This window comes from Phaseolus vulgaris, chromosome 2 (genome assembly GCF_000499845.2).
Source record: "Phaseolus vulgaris cultivar G19833 chromosome 2, P. vulgaris v2.0, whole genome shotgun sequence".
NCBI lineage: Eukaryota > Viridiplantae > Streptophyta > Magnoliopsida > Fabales > Fabaceae > Phaseolus > Phaseolus vulgaris.
The window spans coordinates 12,844,919-12,865,402 of record NC_023758.2 but is presented as its reverse complement, the minus strand read 5'-3'; positions in this window follow the sequence as shown (position 1 = coordinate 12,865,402).

The window sequence follows — 20,484 nt, the reverse complement described above, 5'->3', positions numbered from 1 at the left end:
TGTAAACATTCAAAAGTGAAAAATGCTATGAATATAGAAAAGCTGAAAAAAATTCTGCAATAAAATAAGGTGTTGGAAAATTAAAAGCAAGAAAATAATGACAAGAAAGTAAAGGTACTTTAATTTAAAGACAAGAAAGTAACGGTACTTGAATTTAAAGAAAAGAATTAAAAAACCTAGAATGTAAATTGCTTGAATATAAAGTGCCAAATCAACTAAAAAAAAAAAACACAACCATAGCTCTTGATACCACATGATGTGAGTTGATTTTAGGATTGTTCATTTGTATGGTGACATTTTACTTAGATTTAGATTTTAGGACAATTATAGGTGAGAAGCCTAAGGAAAATTCTCACTGGACATTAACTTAACAAGTGTTAAGTAGATGTGAAAGTTCATTTTCATAAGGCCAAAGGAAAAACACAATTAATGGTGAAGATGAATGCAAAAAAATAGGTGCGAAATTTAAGCAAACACTAGGAGAGCAAGAACATTGAAAATGACCGAATAGAATTAAAGGAAACCAAATAAGAACAAGACATATTTTGGAATTGACAATAAAATGGAAATGGAATGGAAAAAGATGAGTGAAAGGAAACTTAGGAGATATGGAATTGTGAATGGAGCACGCCACTTGGATGGTGAATTGAATCCAAGATAAGTGTAGATGCCGCCACTTGAGAACTCACAACGCTCAAAGATAAGACCAATTTATGAGGAAATTCACTCACTCAAAATTTTAACACAATTTGTATATAGTAACTTTAGTCTTCATTCAACATATGAATACATGAGGTAGGTCTCCCTATTTATAGATTTTTGGAGCCTTGGAAAAGAAGAAAAGAGGGTAGAATGGGAAAAGGGAAAAACGTTGGCAGCCATAGGGTTTGACTAAGTCAATCCCGTATTCTAGGCTTATCCTTATAGAAACTAGGTCAAAATGCCTCCAAATGGGTTAAGATCAAGCTAGAATGTTACCCACACCCCCTACTATGCTAAATGCACTTTATTCTAGCTTATTTCTACTATTTGGACCCCTCATTTAAGCCCAACTTATTTACAATATTTTTCTAAATATTTAAGAAGACTGGTAGGAAGATTTTCAAGTGGTCTGGACCTTATCCATTCCTCCTATTGATGAGGTCTTCCTTTGGTTGTTGAGATGACCCTTCATAGTTGGCATCCGTGGTCATTTTCTTGTGGATTTGGTTTTGGGGTCTTTGTGGGTTTGTATCAAACCATGAAGTACATATTCCATGAACCTTCAAACAAGTTGTCTTCATCAAACACTTCTTCATGCATGTTGAGTAGAATCTCCATTTATCCTCAACATATACACCCTAAAGAATTTGATTGCTTTCTAAACTCGTGATTTCTTGTATGTTCTTGTGTGTGGCTTCTTCACCTTCAAGGTCATTATATAGCCTTCAAATCGTGGTTGTTAAAACTTTGAGTTCTTCTCTAATTCACAAGGTCGTTTGATTATGAATATGGAAGTTCTTTAATTTGATTTATCCTTTTGCGTCTTGGACTTTAAATGTAATTTGATTTGTTTCTTCTTTAGCCCCATATGTGAACGTTGATACTTCAATAATATAATTTTGAGTATTTGTTATCATATCTTTCATCATTGTGTATTGTTCATCATTTTCTTCTCATTAGATGTTGAATATGACAACTTCTAATTGGATGGATTTATGTGCATCTTGAGTGTGTGAAACAATTTTAATTGTTTCCTTTCAAATCTCTGATGTGAACGTTAACCCTCAAATACTTGTGACTAATTCTCCAATCATATCTCTATCATGTTGTATCTTCATGAATGCAGTAAACGCTTGATAAAGAAACTTTAGCTTTGTTGATATTTAAGCGTCTTTGCACTTTGAATTTATTTATATACCTGTGGTTGTGCAAAAATTGCTAGATGTATCTTGCAAGCTTGAATCACGTTCTCCACTTCTATTGAATAGTTTCCTTAATCAACTAAATAAGAATGTTGTACTGAATCTTCATTGTATCTCCATTATATCAGATACTAGATTAGGAATTTTTTTATACAAGCTCTGAATACTTCTTTTCCTTATGATAACTCTTTGGATGTAATCAATTTCTCGTGTTTCCTCTAAGCATTGACTAAGTGACACTTTAATACATAATCAAACTAATCTCATTCATCAATTGATACAACCCAATTATTCAAGCAGATGAGTAAGGACACACGAGACAATTCACATTGTGATAAGTCATCTCAGCATTCAAAACAAGGCTCCAACAAATATCGAAAGGACCTCAGTAGAAGAAGAACTGGTAGACCCAGGCATCAAATGTTTTTCCTTCTAGTCTTCTTACAAGGCAAAAATATTTGTAAATAAATTGGGCTAACTTTGGGGTTCAAATAGAAGAATAAACTAGAGTAGGGTGTGCTTAGTAATTTGGGCTTGTGCCAAGCCCACCTTTTATGACAAGTGCTTATAGGTTTAGGGTTTCTTTGACCTACCTTCTAGAAGGCTTCTCACAAATGACACCCCTTCCCCTCTATCTTGTTCTCCAAGCCACTCTCTCCTATAAATAGAGTGTCTTACCTCATGTATTTCACACATTGAATTTGGATAGTGAAGAAACTCAGCAGGAGTGTTTTTGTGAGACTTGAGAGTTCTCATAGTGTGTCTTATCTTAAGTGTGTGAGTACTTCAAGTGGCGACTCTTTCACCACTCAACTTGGAGTGTCTCCTTTCGCCAAGTGGCATGACAACCCTTCTTCTTTCATAAGCTTTCTTCGTCCCTTCCTCCTTTTATCTTTCTTTTTGCGCCATCCATTCCATTCCATTCCTCTTTATATTATTATGCTTGTCTGTTATTTTGGTTATCACTTGTCATTCTTCATCTTATGTTCTTTCCATTTCTACAATTTACCTTCATCATCATAATCACCATATTGTATTTTCTCTTTGCCCTCTAGAAGTGAACCTTGACACTTACTTAACCACTTGGTTAAGTTCGTGTCCAGTGGAATATTCTTTGGGTTCTCACCATAAATTGTTAATCTCAAAATCATAATCAAAAGAGTAACCTCTAAAATGTGGTAATCTAAAATCAACTCACATCATCAGTGTTCTTGATTTCTTGAGTCAAATGTGATACTCTGAATATTGTCTCAAGTGTGCCTTGATGTTCCTAGAATATATTTAGAAATCTTTCGTGAAACTCTACCATCAATACATTAACTATATTAAAACATGGATATTATTGAGAACAATATCTTTAAAATATTTCTGAATTCTCAAGTCTTTTCTATTTTCATATACTAATTTAGAAACATTATCAACCCTTTCTATATTAACTTAAATTAAAACATTTGAGCATAACTAGATTTAAATTAAACTGATTTTATATTGTTGAATATATTTTGAAAAACTCTTTAGCACATAATCCTTTATACGCCCTATTTTTGAAATCTTTCTTATATCTATTTGATTATCAATCTGGCATAGTTGCATTCGAAATCTATTTGAAATCAGTTAGGAAATATATTTCTCCTCTCAAATTTTTAAGCACAGTATATTGATGAAAACAATTGTGCCTGGAAACACATTTTATTCTCAGTTTCAGCTATTCGCTTTGATTTAAATTGTTTTTAATATTATTAATATAGTAATACAAATTATATTATTAATAATATAAATAATATTAATAATATAATTATTAGTAATATTAAAATTAATAGTATTAATGATATTAATAAAATTAATAATATTAGTAATAATAATTTTAATAAAAATATTAATATCATTAATATTATTTATAATATTAATAATATAAACACTAATTATAATATTTAATAATATTAATGCTAAAAATATTCAATAATATTAGTAGTATTAATAGTATTAATAATAATAATATTTAATTTTATTATTTAATATTATTTAATAACATTTAATATTATTAATAATATTTCATAATATTTAATAATATTTAATACTATTAATAATATTTAATAATATTGTTAATATTTAATAATATTAATAATACTAATAATAATATTATAATAACTTATAATGTTATTAATTTTAATAATAATAATGTTAATAAAATTAATGATATGGATGATATTAATAATGTTTTTATTATTAATTGTATTGGTATTGATAGTTATAATAAGTATAATAATAATCATATGTTGATATTGAAACTTCATTTGTGTAATGATAAAGTTTTGTTTTGGTTATTATTTAAGGGACTTGACTTTGAGTCTCATCTGGTATTGTTTAGTTTTAAATTTAATAATAATTATCAAAACATATATAATAATTATGTAGGTAATTGTAGACTAAAGTTGGCGGATAACTACTATTATTCATAAATACATTATCTATTTTCTACATTCACATTATATACAAATTCAAATTTAGTTATGGATTTTTGCTGTTAAATATAGAATTCTTCTATACAGAAATTGTGTCTTTATTGTTTGTTTATTGTGTTGATGTTTCATTGTAAGTGATTTTTTTTTTCTACTATTGAAAACAAATTACATCTTTAACAGTAAAATCATCCTGGTTTGATATCAATAATTAATTAATTTTTTTATTTATTTTGTAAATAACCTTCACCATAATCCAATGAAATAAAAAAATCATTGAAATAATTAAAGTATTATTTTCAGGTATAGCAATAATTGCTATTTTTGTTCAGATTTGCTGACAAAAAAAATTAAAATTTTGTATATTTCGAAATGAATTTACATGTAATTTGTTCAGATGTAAAAGTAAAAGAATGTTAGAATGTTAGAATAATTTCCTACGTTTACTTTTCAAGTTTGTAAAATCACCTCTATAAATCAAACAACACATGTAATGTTAAATAGTAAAACAAAAATACATTATTATTTTAAAAAAACTAACCAACTAAATAGCCTTTATTTTAAATATTATTATTATTATAGATGTCTTGAGAGAAATTTATGTTCATTCTTTATATAAAAAAAAAACCACTCAGTTTTTTTATCCAAAATTAAATTTGTGGTCTTGCATTATTATTAGATTGCAAAACTTACATTATAGAAATTATAATATAAACAGTCAAAAAGAAAAATTAATATATCTGCATATTTAAAGATCAAATTGGAAGTTAATTTAGATCACCCTCAACATGCTTTATATTTATTAAACACTTATTATTGATATGATTTGGGAAAATAACATATCCCGAGGAGATAGGGATTGCATACACTATATTTCATTCTCATACAAGCTTAACATATTACTAGCTACACTAAGTAGGTATATACCCTTTTCAAACCCAAAGGCATGCCTTTTGAATTTTCTTGATTTTTTTGGTGCCTATAATAATTCAAACTTGTTTACATAAATCATCTCAAGAATATATAATAGACAAATCCATTAATTAGTTTACTAGGGCATGAATTAATTAAGATTCTACAAACAACAAATCAAGGAAAAAACCTTTTATTATTATTAGTTTTAGTTAGTAAGCTATATGTATTTATAAATAAAATACTTCTATTTATCCACAGATACTCTTCCAAATTGTCATAGGAATTTTTTCTTCACTTTTTAAAGATTGAGGGTATTTCCAAATAACACTTTCACGGCATGTTTTGGGAGATTTAATAGTTTTTTTCATTATTATGATAATTTCTTTTATTTTTCTTATATGTTCGTAATTTTGTTTCATATAAAATAATTCAATATTTTCTATTAAATTAAGGATGGCAGTGTCACCAAGTTGACATTCGTTGTTTGTAGTTATATTTGTGTGAACAAGACTTTCATTATTGAAATTTTATTTTATTATTTATACATTATAAGAAAAAATATTTTAATGAAAGTTTATTTCTTATTATTAAAGTTAAAATTTCTGTTAAATATTTTTTTAAGATTGTAATTTTTTCTGTTAAACTATTGAATCTAAGATATTTTTTAAACTGCAATAAGAATCCTTCTTAATCTCCGTTATTTTACTGACATTTTAGAAAGAATTTTTGAAATTCAACAATTTTTAAAAACTTTTGATGACTAAATTCATTCTTAAATTATATTAATCTCCCCTAAATAAATTCTATCATAACAATTTTATAATAAATATTATGTTAACTAATTATTTTTTCAAAAATAAGTAAATTAAGAATGTTTAAAAGAATGGATAAAAATAATGGAACGAAACTATAAAAAACAAAAAAACTATTAAACCTATTTTTTAGTATCTAAACTAGGAATGAAGTAAACACAATATATACTTAAGAGAAAAACGTGTAAATATGATTATTGTTGATTTGGTAGGAAAAAGAATTGGTGTTATATAGCAAAGGTAGGTTGGTTGATGATAAAGAAGAAGTGAAAGGAATGATAGAGCCCTCTAGAGGGACCTACTACTTAAACAAAAAGTAAGTGGTTGGAATAATGCATGCTTTGTTTGAGTTAATATCCATAACATCATTTGATGAGTGGAACTTTTCAACAACGAAATTGATATTGTGTGTTGGCCCACCATTACAGCAACTAATCTTAATAACACAAACAGTGTTTTGGATTTGGGTATCTGAACTCCCCAAAATGCAAAAGTACACAAAAATAAGCCTTTGGTGCAATGCACCAATATAATTGCTTTCATGCACTGTCGTTGGGTGCACAGACACGCCTTTAATCCAAAACCTTTAACCAAATACATGTTAATTTGTACTTTCTTTTATTATTTTTACCCTTTTTTATTTTGAAAGTCATATACAAAATAAACTAAATGCTTAATTATTCTTTTAGTTCTATATTAAAGTTTCAAAATCAATTCAATTGTGATTCTATTTTTTTTTTTAAAAAGATTAAACATGGTTTTTAAAAATATATTTATATCAATATTATACTTCACATTGAACTATGTGTAATCGTTTTAAAAAAGATTGATGCCACCGCATTAAATTGGTTTAAAATGTTAGGATTATATTTTTTTTTTTAAAAATAGGAATAAATTCAACTTTTTTAAAAAATTAGAGTGATATTGAATTTTTTAAAATATAAAGGATGATGTAACATCCCTATTTTTTTCCCATATTTGTTAATATATTATGCATGCAATATATAATTAACATATAAACATATATTAGGTTATCATATTTGTATCTCAAAAAGATATCCCTCTTCATAGGGAGTTATATATACATCAAAAGTAAAAAAAAAAAAAAAAACAAAAGAAACAAAGCATCCAAAGGTAAATCTATCCAATACTCCAGTTGCTCACTGAGGAGTTCTATTACCTGCAATCTCATCTGCCGTGTAAAACACAATCATAACAGATAAAGAAACAAACACAAACAAATAACAGGGTAAGCTAGCTATATAAAAACTTCTATATAATTTCATGTCAAATTAATCAACATAATTCATCAAGTCTCATACAATTTCTCAAATCATCAAGTGTCTATTAAATTTCATAATTCATCTTTTCACATGTCAGACTTCTACTGACTCATAACACATAGACACTTGACTCTACTTCCGGAAGACTCGTGCGTTGACTTAGACTCAGAGATCTGCACCTGTCATACTACATCACTGTGAAATCCACACAGCTATGCGCATAATTAATCTCAATATCATCTCTCTCCTAGTATGACAGGGTTAATTCATATAACAGGTCAAGTTAATTATCTTTCAAACAACTTACCCATTCATATGGACCTCCTTCGACTCTCACCACCTGCATAACTTCATCTATATGATTCCATTATCTCAGGAGAGTTAGGATATCTCCTTCTAGACGAATCCCTTGTCAATGCACATCCTAAACAATCTTAACACGGTATTTTCTTTCTTGAAAATACTATGTCTCGATTAGAATTCATATTTTGAACCTCATAATATCCACCATCAAACAATCAAATCATACCAATGTTTAGAATATCCAAAATACACAACAATTCATTGACTAATCATATAAATGTCTAATTAAAGAGATTTCCAATTAACTATACATGAAATAAAAGTTTACATACTTTATAAGAAAAACTATATAGGAATAAATAAATCAATCTTTTAAAAGCAAATAAAAATTAGTTTAATATTTTTATTTATTATTTTATTTTTATTTATTATTTTATTTTTATTTTACTTTAGCTTGAGTTAGAATTCGCTAGCTTGAGCTAAAATCCACCAGAGAGCACTCAGAATTTTAGCTTGAGCTAAAATTCGCTAGCTTGAGCTAAAATCCTCTAGAGAGCACCGAGAATTTTTAGCTTGGGCTAAAATTCGCTAGCTTGGGCTAAAATCCTCCAGAGAGCACCCAGAATTTTTAGCTTGAGCTAGCACTTGCTAGCTTGAGCGAAATATGCAGAAAAATTCTGCATAACTTAATATACCTATTAGATTATAAATCAATATCACATTCAATTCATAAATTATAAATCTACACATTACATTGACAGTTCTTGTTCAGCATGATACAATCACTCTCATTGAATCATTGAGTTATTATGTCCATTTATATATATATATATATATATATATATATATATATATGATATCTAATTCCAAAACCATTTAAATCAAACAAACAATTCTCAATCACAACACTTTCAATTTCAATCAAACTACAATCTACTCAGAACAAGAAATCTTGCAACAAAATCTGAACTTGGTGACCCCGTCACACTCACATTCAAATCTTCTATCCTAGGGTTCTATTGAAGATTTTAAACTAGCTTCCCTTACCTTTACTTGAGCATATGCCCACGAAGAGCTCCAAACCTACCAAAATCTTCAAAAGTAGCTTAACCTGCACCACAGAGTCCTGATAAAAAATCTAACTATATCTCTAAGACTCTGATCTACTAAAGACTAATCCTAAAACTAAAAGAGGCACATGCAAACACTTAGATTGAGATAGACCTACAAGTTCAAAATTTGACTCAGAGAAGGGTAAAAATTGAACTTACTCTATCAGAGATTCTGATCGGACAATCTTATAGGATTCACTGCTAGGACAAACTGATAAGCAAGGAGATCAGAATCTTAGAGAGAAGGGAGAGAAAAGGAAAAAGAGAAACAAAACTGAACTTACTCTATAAGTTCTGATCGGGCAGTTTTGTAGTGTTCGCTGCCAGGAGTCCAATGGCAGACTCCGATCGCCAAACTGATAAGCGAGGAGATCAGAATCTTAGAGAGAAGGGAGATAATGGAAAAATGGAAACTTTTAGAGAGATGGTAGTTCTTTTAAAATGAAACCTGAATAACTGAATTTTCTATTTATATGTCATTTTCATTTTAATAATAAAATATCCAGGTATCATTTAAAATATACCACTTATATTCTAAGGTTATTTTCTAGACCCTTCCAGATGAAATTGATTTTCCACCTTAATATAGGAATAAAAAGGTAATATGTTTCTGACCATCATAATTTACTAGTTTTTTTTTTTCTCTAATAAATTTTTAATTTGTTTTATTGAGAAAGTTATCCGATTCACTTTATTTCATTGTTTACATTATTTTGTAAAATTTATTTGAAAAACAGCAAAATTTTAATAGGAAAAATTAATTTTTTATAAGAAAAAATTTAATAATTCATTATGGATAAAAACATATTTAATCTTATAAATTAAAAATATAGTTGTCATAGTTGCGTATTTTAGATTGTTTTTACTTTATAAGTACAGTCTTTCGTTACTAATTTTCTTTCATATGATGAATATATAAAATATTAAAGATTTAGATACAAATTAATATATAACTAAAGGATTTTTAATATTATGTTCAACTTTAAATTAAGTAACTGAATTTTTTTAAAGGAAAGCAAGGAGTAAATAACAAATTATTCTCTTAAATATTTGAAGATAACTCTGTCACAATTCTTTTATGTACCGGTATGGGCGAGGCCGACCCCTAGCCTCCGGCCCAAGACCTGGTCAACCTGACCAAAACCAAAGGAAAGTCGGCCGAGACCTGAGAGACTTGGTCGAGATGACGAGGCCGACTGCCTGTTTGGCCGAGACCTTGGAAGACTCGACCGAGACCTTGAGAGTCTTGGCTGAGACGACCGACACCACTGGAATTTGGCCGAGGGCAAACCCATACCATGGGTACTTGGCCATCGGTCGACCCCTACTAAAGTTAACGCTCAAACCAAGATCAGTGAAGTTAATCCATCATTAAGAATTAGGTAATGCAACCCTAAGCGGTATCCACCTCGATAAACGGGCCCAACAAGGTAGGTCCATTAGAATAATATAAATAGCACACATCCCAAGGAGTAAGTTATGTCATTTATTATTGTTCACCTACCTGAGAGCTGACCGCCCGCTTTACTGACTTGAGCGTCAGAGTGCCTTCGTAGGTACCCCCACCATCCGGTGTTCAGCTGAGGCCGAGTGCCGAAGGAGAAGCAAAATGACGAGAAGAATCCCAGCTCACATCCAGTCACCTGACCGACCGAAGGAAGGAGAAGAAAACTTCAATAGTTCTCTAGGTCCCATCTCCCTAGCAGGAACATTTTATATTAATAAAACCAAACAGGATGGCCAGCCAGTTTAAATTTAGTGGCTGCCCCAAAGTTTGGTGTATATAATCTTTATTTTATATGTAAGTATTTATTTAGAAAAAATATTAATTATTTTAATTTAACTACTTTTGAATTTTTGAGTTTTTCCGTTTGACCACCCAATCAAATCAATATGATTCTTCCACTGTGGCAAATTTTGTTGTTTTACATAAGAATTAAAATAAAAATAAATTTTATAAGCTGAAAGAAAAAACATGTACATATTTTACTAAAGTGAAAACCTTTTTAATATAATCTTATATATTACATAGTCAAATCACATACATAACTTGATAGTCATTATAATCCCAAAATTATCATCCACTATAAATCCATTAAAAAGTTTCTAAAGTTTATAATAATTTAAAATACAAATTTATTCATTTAAATTATATATGTAAAGATACAAATATTTAAAAAAAGGAGAATCACAATAAAAATTTATATTTCTTATAAGTGTGGGTCATTTGTATTTATATATAATATAGTCATTTCTTATAAGTGTCGTTTCATCAGGAATGGCCGAGACCCATCCCGTCGGACGGATCGACCCAGGCGGACGAGGTCACCCCAACGTGGTTGAAATGACCAAGATAACAGGGGCGACCGACAACCCGCAAGGGACGATCCCCCTCGAAGGGACAACCCCCAGGGAGGCCGATAGGAGAGGTAACCGAGAGGTTATCAACACTATAACCGGCGGTTTTGTCGGGGGAGGAAGCACGAACAACGCCCGGAAGAGGCACCTCCGAGCGGTACATCAGGTAAACATAGTAGCATTCCGATTGAGGATGCCACCCATCACCTTCACGGACAACGACTTCAAAGGTGTAGACTACTGCCAGCAGGACGACCCGATGGTGATAACAGTCGACATAGACCGATGCACCATACGGAAGACCCTCGTGGACCAAGGAAGTTCGGTAGATATACTCTACTGGAAAACTTTCAAGGCCATGAGGATGGCCGAGGCCGAGATGATGCCATACGACGACTACGTGGTAGGGTTCTCGGGCGAGAGGGTGGGTACCAAGGGCTATATCGACTTGTACACCACCTTTGGAGAGGGGAAGAGCACCAGGACCATCAAAATCTGATACCTGGTCATCGACGCCAACATCTCCTACAACATCCTCCTCGACCGATCCTCCATCAACCGGATGATGACCATAGTATCAACCTCTCACCTCGCAATGAAATTCCCTTCAAGATCAGGGGACATTCTCACAGTCCATGTAGACCAGAAAGAAGCACGGGAGTGCTACGCCGAAAGTCTCCGGGTGGAGCCCTTAAGGGCCGACATCTCTCCTCTCAGGGCGAGAAAATCTTCCCGCAAGGACCGCTCCCCCAGGAAGGACCGACCGAGGAAGATCGAGCCAACCGTGGCATTGGTGGACCTCGATCCCCGGGCAGCCGAGGATAGGCTGGAGGCAAGAGAAGAGCTGAGGAGAGTCCCCCTCATCGACGAAGAACACAGCACTGCTGTAGGAACAACCTTGGCAGCGGCCGAGGCAGAGATCATGCACGCCGCACTAAAAAAGAATATCGACATGTTCGCATGGACGTCGGCCGACATGCCGGGGTTGAGCCCGGATGTCATAACCCACCGATTGTCAATTTTCAAAGAGGTGCGCCCGATCTCCCAAAAGAAAAGAGACTTGGGCGACGAAAGGCGACTCGCGGCTAAGGAGGAGGCCGACAAACTCCTGTCGGTCGGGTTCATACGGGAGGCCCGATACACGACATGGCTGGCCAATGTCGTCATGGTCACCAAGCCGAACGGTAACTGGAGGATGTGCATCGACTATAGAAACATCAACAGCGCATGTCCGAAGGATACCTACCCTCTCCCAAATATTGACCGACTGGTGGACGGGGCGGCCGGCCACAAAATCATGAGTTTCTTGGACGCTTATTCTGGCTACAACCAGATAAGCATGCACCCCAGGGACAAGGAGAAAATGACCTTTATGACGGTCGACGCCAACTACTACTACGAGGTCATGCCGTTCGGCCTCAAGAACGCAGGGGCGACCTACCAGCGCCTCATGGACAAAATCTTCAAAGGCCTAATCGGTCGGGCGGTAGAAGTCTACGTGGACGACATAGTCGTGAAGTCCGACTCCTTCGATCAACACCTGAAAGACCTGGACGAGGTCTTCAGGGCCTTAAGGGGAGTCAACATGAAGCTCAACCCCGAAAAATGTACCATCGGGGTCGAGGGAGGGAAGTTCCTAGGCTTCATGCTCACCCACCGGGGGATAAAGGCCAACCCCGACAAGTGTCAAGCCATACTCAACATGAGAAGCCCGAACAGCGTGAAGGAGGTACAACTGCTCCTAGAGCGGCTGACTGCCCTCTCCCGGTTCGTCCCCTGCCTGGCCGAGAGGACGACCAATGTGAGGAAATCTTCAAGCATTTCAAGGAGTTCCTCACATCCCCGACCGTCATCCAGAAGCCGAGACCTAACCACCCGATCCTTGTATATCTGGCAGTCTCGGAGGAGGCAGTCAGCGCTGCCCTGGTACAAGAGACCGAGGGCGAGGAACGACCAGTGTACTTCGTCAGCCGAACCCTTCACTCAGCCGAGACCAGGTACCAGATGATAGAGAAGGTGGCCCTCGCCCTAGTCCTCACAGCAAGACGGATGCGCCCCTACTTCCAAAATCACTCCATAACTGTAAGAACCGACTACCCTATTTTTAAAATTTTGTCTAAGCCAGACCTTGTAGGGAGGATGATAGGATGGTCAGTCGAACTCTCCGAGTTCGACATACGCTACGAACCAAGAGGCGCCATCAAGTCTCAATGCCTGGCCGACTTCTCGGCCGAGCTGACACCACTACCCACCCTTTCGGGAGGGTGGATTCTCTTTGTGGACGACTCCTCAAATAAAACAGCTTATGGAGCGGGAGTCGTCCTGGAGGGGCCGGGCGACCTCTTCTTGGAACAAGCCCTCTAGTTCGGATTCCGGGTAACCAACAACCAGGCCGAGTACGAGGCCCTACTCGCCGGGCTGAACCTAGCCTACGACATGGGAGCGCGCGAGGTTACATGCAAAAGCGACTCCCAGGTGATGGTCGGCCATGTCAATGGAGAGTTCGAGGTTAAAGAACCTTTGTTGCAGCGGTACTACCACACGGCCAAAAACAGCATCGCCCGCTTCAGCAAAGCACCCTTAGAACATATACCGAGGGAGGACAATAAAAGGGCCTACATCCTGTCCAAGCTATCCGTCACCAAGAAGAAGAGCCATCAGAGGTCAGTCATACAAATATGGCTGAGACACCCCAGTGTGACAGAGGCCGAGGTCGAGTGTCTGGCAATAGAAGAGGAAGAGGTCGAGGCCGACAACTGGATGACACCCGTCATCCAATACCTAACGGACGACACATGCAAGGCCGACCAAGAGAAGGCGATGAAGCAACAATGCGCCCGGTACACCATGATCAACGAAGATTTGTACCGGAGAGGTTACTCGACCCCCCTGCTAAAATGCATCACCAACAAACGGGCCGAGTACATTCTGACCGAGATCCATGAGGGGATTTGCGGAAATCACGCCGGGGCGAGGACGAAGGCCGCCAAGGTCTTGAGGGCCGGCTATTACTGGCCGACCATACAGGGCGACTGTGCCGAATACGTGAAGAAATGCACCAAGTGCCAAGAGTTTGGCCCCCTCCACCACACCAGGCCGGAAGAACTGCACAACATCATCTCCCCATGGCCGTTCGCCATATGGGGGATGGACATTATTGGTCCATTTTTCCCAAGAAAAGGGCAGACCAAGTTTCTCCTAGTGGGAGTCGACTACTTCACGAAATGGATCGAGGCCGAACCCCTCGCCTCCATCTCGGCAAAGAATGTGCAAAACTTCGTATGGAAGAGCATTGTCTGCCGGTTCGGCGTCCCGCACACAATAATAACTTACAATGGCTGACAGTTCATTGACCAAGGCCTACAGTCATTCTATGACGACCTGGGCATCAAGTCTGTAACAGCCTCGGTGGAACACCCGCAAACCAATGGGCAGGCCGAGGCCGCCAACAAGGTCATACTCAACGAGCTAAAGAAGCAAAGGGTCGATGGACCGAGGAGCTGATCGAAGTACTCTGGGGGTACAGGTGCACCCCCCAAACTACCACGCAGGAAACACCCTACAGCCTGACATACGGGACCGAGGCCATGATCCCGGTTGAAGTGGCCGAGCCTACCATACGACGGCAAATGTTCGATCTCACCCTAAACAAGGAAAGCCTAGCGGTCAACCTCGATCTGGTAAGTGAATGTCGTGACAAAAGCATAATTCGGGAGATCACCTGCAAAGTCCGGGCGTCCAGGCGATACAACACAAAAGTCCGGCCGAGAATTTTTCAGAAGGGCGACCTCGTCTGGAGAATGCGCAGCGACGCGAGAAAAAAATGAAGGGAAGTTCTCATCCAACTGGGAGGGGCCTTTCCGAGTCCGAGAAGTCGCACAGGGAGGAGCTTATCATTTAGAATGGCTTTCAGGAAAAATTGTACCGAGGACGTGGAATGCCACACACCTCAAGTTCTATTACAGCTAAAGTCAATAAAATCACGCACTCTTTCCTCACCCGACCAGGGAGGTTTTAACGAGGCGTTTTCATCAAAATACTGACAAAGTTCTTTTGCAGTTTCCCGAACCGGCATCTCCTGCCGAGACCGACCACTAAACTTGCTCGATTAACATCGCAAGTAATGGCCGACCGACCGCCACACAGTTGCTCGATTAACATCACAAGTACCGGCCGACCGCCACCACACTTGCTCGATTAACATCGCAAGTAATGGCCGACCGACCACCACACACTTGCTCGATTAACATCGCAAGTACCGGCCGACCGCCACCACACTTGCTCGATAAACATCGCAAGTAATGGCCGACCAACCGCCACACACTTGCTCGATTAATATCGCAAGTACCGGTCGACCGCCACCACACTTGCTTGATTAACATTGCAAATAATGGCCGACCGACCAGCACACTTGCTCGATTAACATCGCAAGTACTGGCTGGCCTTCCTTTTCAGCTTACTTGATTTAACAATCGCAAAATTATGGCCCAACGCCCAAATTATACATGCTCGATTTAACAATCGTAAAATTATGGCCGAATGCCCAGATTATACATGCTCGATTTAGCAATCACAATTTATGGCTGAACGCCCAGATAATACATGCTCGATTTAGCAATCACAATTAGATGGCCGATCGCCCATTCCTGTTCGATTAAAATCACAAATTAAATGGTTGATCGCCCATCCTTGTCCGATTAAAATCACAATTAAAAAACCGACCGCGCACATCAAACCTATTTGATTACACAACCCGCAATTAACGGTCGACCACCTATGCCTTACTTGTTCGATTAATATCACAGCAAATATAACCGACCGACCGATTCAATCAAAAGCCCGATTGGTTAACTTGTAAATTTTTATGCAAAACCAAGATGAAAGGAAAATTGGACAATACATTAATGAGAAGAAAAGGGTGATACAACAAAAAGCAAAATGAAGAGGCCACACCCCGCCCTCGCAGGAAATTAAAAACAAGAAAAGGCCACACCCCGGCCAAGGGCAAACCTAGTCTTGAATCTCCACACACTCTCCCTCCTCAGCCTGCCCACCCTGAGCCTCGGCCTCCCCCTCTTGGGTCCCGGCCACTTGACCCTCCTGTGCCACCAACACCCCCACCTCAGCGCTCGGGACCAACCGACCCTGATAAACCTCATAATCTATGTTGAAGTCACCAGAGGCCGACGGCCCCCCATAAAGAACGTGGACTTGGCGCACAGCTCGGTCGAAGCATTGTTCCAGGAGCTCCTCTGAATCTTCATAGTTTTTATTGAGCTCCGCTTCGACCTCATCCTTAGCGGCTTGGAGGGCGGCCAGTTCTTTGGCCAAGGACGAAAGCTTTTGATTGCTCTCCTCGACCGATTTCTTCAAAGAGGCGTTCTCAGCCGCCACCCTCAGCTTTTCGGCCTTCTCCTCCTCCAAGAGCCGCTTCGCCTCAGTAGCCTCTCCCTGGGCAATCTCCCTCTCGGCCCCCTCCCGAGCAATCTCGGCCGAAAGCGCATTGTTAGCAGCTAACGATTGCTTCAGGTTGTCAGAGGCCTCGGTCAACCGATGCTCCAGCAGAGAGATCTCCTCGGCGCGACGGTCATGACCATGCATGCCTTCCTAAAAAAGCACGACCGAGCGGCATAAGAGCTCCAAGCCGCTCCTCATCAAATCCGCAAGGAAGACCGCCCGGATAGACTCCCGAGTTCCCTCAGGGAGCACTACGTGAACACGCCGCGTGAATTGTAAGCCACCCCCTAAGAGGTTGAGGGTCGACAGCCTACCCCCCGCCTCAGACGGTGCGGACGCGCCCGCCGTGCGCCTTGGAGAAGAGCTACCTGCCACAACTACCTCTCGGCGAGGAGAGGGAGGTGTCGGCATAGACCCAGGGGAGCGGGTGGTGGTTGTAATATTCCCACTCTCCCTTGGGCGTTTCTTGGACTTTTGGGAGGGGTCGGCCGAAGCCTTCTCAGGTCGAGATGACGACCCCTTCTGGACGGGCATCACCTCAATACTCCGACGGCCTGTTCGGCCAGCCGCCCGTTTCCTGTGTTCATCCAGGGCGCTCACACCGGCTGGTCGATCCTGCACCATGATTTCTGCAAAGAACAAAAAACCAAGTTAAAAACGAAACAAAACCGACCAAGTCAATATAAGACCGACCGACGAGACACCAAAGAAAAAACCCATACCCCGGACGGCCGCCCAACGCCCAGATTTAGCATAGACCCCGATCAGCCTCCGGCATGGAAGCCTCCTCGGGAGAGCATCAAAGAGCGAGAGAACCTCCAACTCATCGGCACCCTCCGTCGGCCTCGACCATTCTTTAAAGCCAAAGGGCTTACGAGTCCAGTAGAGGGGAAACCTCGACCGACCGAACTCGTAGAAAAAGATAGCCATTGCTTCTGGCCGAATGATGCCCTTGACAAACCTCTCTTTAAACCTCTTATAAGAACTGGCAAAAAGATTGAATAACAGATTACCCCGCCGACCGACCAACGAAAGCCGAAAAGCCTTCTTAGCAGGCTGAGAGGCGTAGTAAGAAAGGAAAGAGGAAGGGTGATGTGAATGTAACTACAAGAATACATGATTCTTTGACATTCTTAGGAGCAACTTGAGCTGGTCACAAATGGCACCTTACTTTAGAATTGGATCAATGTTCTAATTCAAGAACTCACCAAGACTTAGCACCAACCAAGACTCATATTGAAGTCCATATATTGTCAAATGGAATCAAAACACAAGGAATGGAAGAACACAAATGATAAACCGAACAGAATAAGGAAATGAATGAAACTGCACCGAATAAAAACTAGAAACAATGCTGGAAATAGAAAACTAATTGGTACAAATGAAAAGGAAAGACTAGGAAATTAAAACTGCCGAATGGAAAATTGAATAAAAGGAAGAAGAACACTTATAGAAGAAGCTTGCTGAATTTTGAGAATTGGAAGAACACTTCACGCCACTTGGTTCCTTGATCCAAGATAAGTGATGGAATGCCGCCACTTGAAGCTCACCATTGCTCACAAGAAGACTCAAGACTCACAATTTCTCTCCAAATTTTAGTATAGTCTCTCTACTATAAAATTCCAATCTGAAAAATACAAAGAGAAGCACCTTATTCATAGCCTATGAGGTGCTGAAATGCAAAGCTAAATGAGCCTCAAATGCAATGAAATTCGGCGCCAATCTAGACAATGAAGGAAGTGTGACTTTCCTTCCTAGTTTGGCACCTCCTAATCTCCTATCTACACTCCCCCCTAGCCTCCCTTACTACTTACACCTATTTATTACATCCGCACCCCTATTCTACAAAAGAAATAAGAAGAGTCATCTTATTATACTCTTGTCCCAAAGCTCTTGCCATGCTCCTAGTAATTCGCTGGGCTTGGGCCCGTTGTTGGGCTTGGACCCCTTGTTGGGCTTGGGCTTCACGGGCTTGAGCATCCTCTACTTGGTTTCCATCATACTCCCCGGGTTGGAGAGAATTCGTCCACGAATTTGGGAAACCTGCAACAAAAGGAGTGAGATCAGTAATATTGAAAGAATTACTACCAAGATAAGTAGAGGGCATATCTAACTCATAGGCATTATCATTAATCCTCTTGATGACTTGGAAAGGGCCATCACCACGAGGCATAAGTTTGGACTTCCTTAGAGAAGGAAATCTATCCTTTCTCAAGTGAAGCCAAATCCAATCACCGGGCTCAAAGATCAATGCCTTTCTCCTTTGGTTGGCAGTGTCAGCATACTTACCAACTTTCTTCTCAATTTGTAACTTGATGCGATTATGCAAATCTTTAATAAAAGATGCCTTTTCAAAACCGTCTTTGCATAGAACCTCATCAAGTACAGGAATGGGAAGAAGATCTAGAGGTGTGAGGGGATTAAACCCATAAACAACCTCAAAAGGAGAATGGTTAGTGGTGGAATTTACTACCCTATTATAGGCAAATTCAACATGAGGTAGTAAATCCTCCCAAGCCCTTGGATTCCCGGAAATAAATCATCTCAATAATTGACCCAAAGTTTTATTAACCACTTCGGTTTGACCATCAGTTTGGGGGTGGCAAGTAGTAGAAAACAGAAGTTTTGTGCCAAGTTTCCCCCATAAGGTCCTCCAAAAGTGACTTAAGAACTTAGAATCCCTATCGGATACTATACTTCGAGGAAGTCCATGCAAACGAACAACTTCCTTGAAGAAGAGATTTGCAATATGGCATGCATCATCCACTTTGTGGCATGGAATAAAATGAGCCATTTTAAAAAAACGGTCCACTACCACAAAGATGGAATCCTTACCCTTCGATGTCTTGGGTAGTCCTAAGATAAAATCCATAGAAATATCAACCCAAGGCATTGTAGGGATAGGAAGAGGGGTATATATGGGGTTGGACCTTAGATTTAGCCTTCCTACATGCTATACATCTATGACAGAAGGTATGTACGGATTTGCGCATGTGAGGCCAAAAGAAATGTTCATGCAATGTTTCTAAGGTTTTAGCTACCCCAAAATGTCCCATAAGCCCACCCTCATGAGCCTCTCTAACAAGAGATTGTCTTATGGATCCTTGGGGAACACAAAGTCTTTTTCCTTTGAAAAGAAAACCATTATGTAAGAAAAAGTCTTTGTGACCTCCCTTGGAACACTCTTGATAGATTAGAGAGAAATCTAAGTCATCATGATAAAGTTCCTTAATGTGATCAAATCCTAAATATTGAACATTCAAAACATTTAACAAGGTATATCGTCTTGAAAGACCATCGACCACCATATTAATTTTACCTTGTTTATGTTTGATCACATAAGGAAATTGCTCAATAAACTCCACCCACTTAGCATGTCTCTTATTAAGCTTGCTTTGGCTTTTCAAATATTTAAGGGACTCATGATCACTATGGATCACAAATTCCTTTGGAAAAAGATAATGTTGCCAATTTTGCAAAGCTCTAACAAGAGCATAAAGTTCTTTATCATAAGTGGAGTAATTGAGATGACTCCCTTTGAGTTTCTCACTAAAATAAGCGATGGGGTGTCCTTCTTGAAGGAGGACGACCCCAATGCCTATATTAGAGGCATCACACTCTATTTCAAATGTCTTAGCAAAGTTAGGAAGGGCTAGAATGGGGGCTTTAGTTAATTTATCTTTCAAAGTTTGAAAAGCGTTTTCTTGCTCTTGTCCCCATTTAAAAACCACATCCTTCTTTACTATGGCATTTAAAGGTGCGGCAATTGTACTAAAGTATTTCACAAACCGCCTATAAAAACTAGCAAGTCCATGAAAGCTTCGTACTTCATTGACATTGGTGGGTGTAGGCCAATGTTGAATTGCTGCAACTTTTGTTTG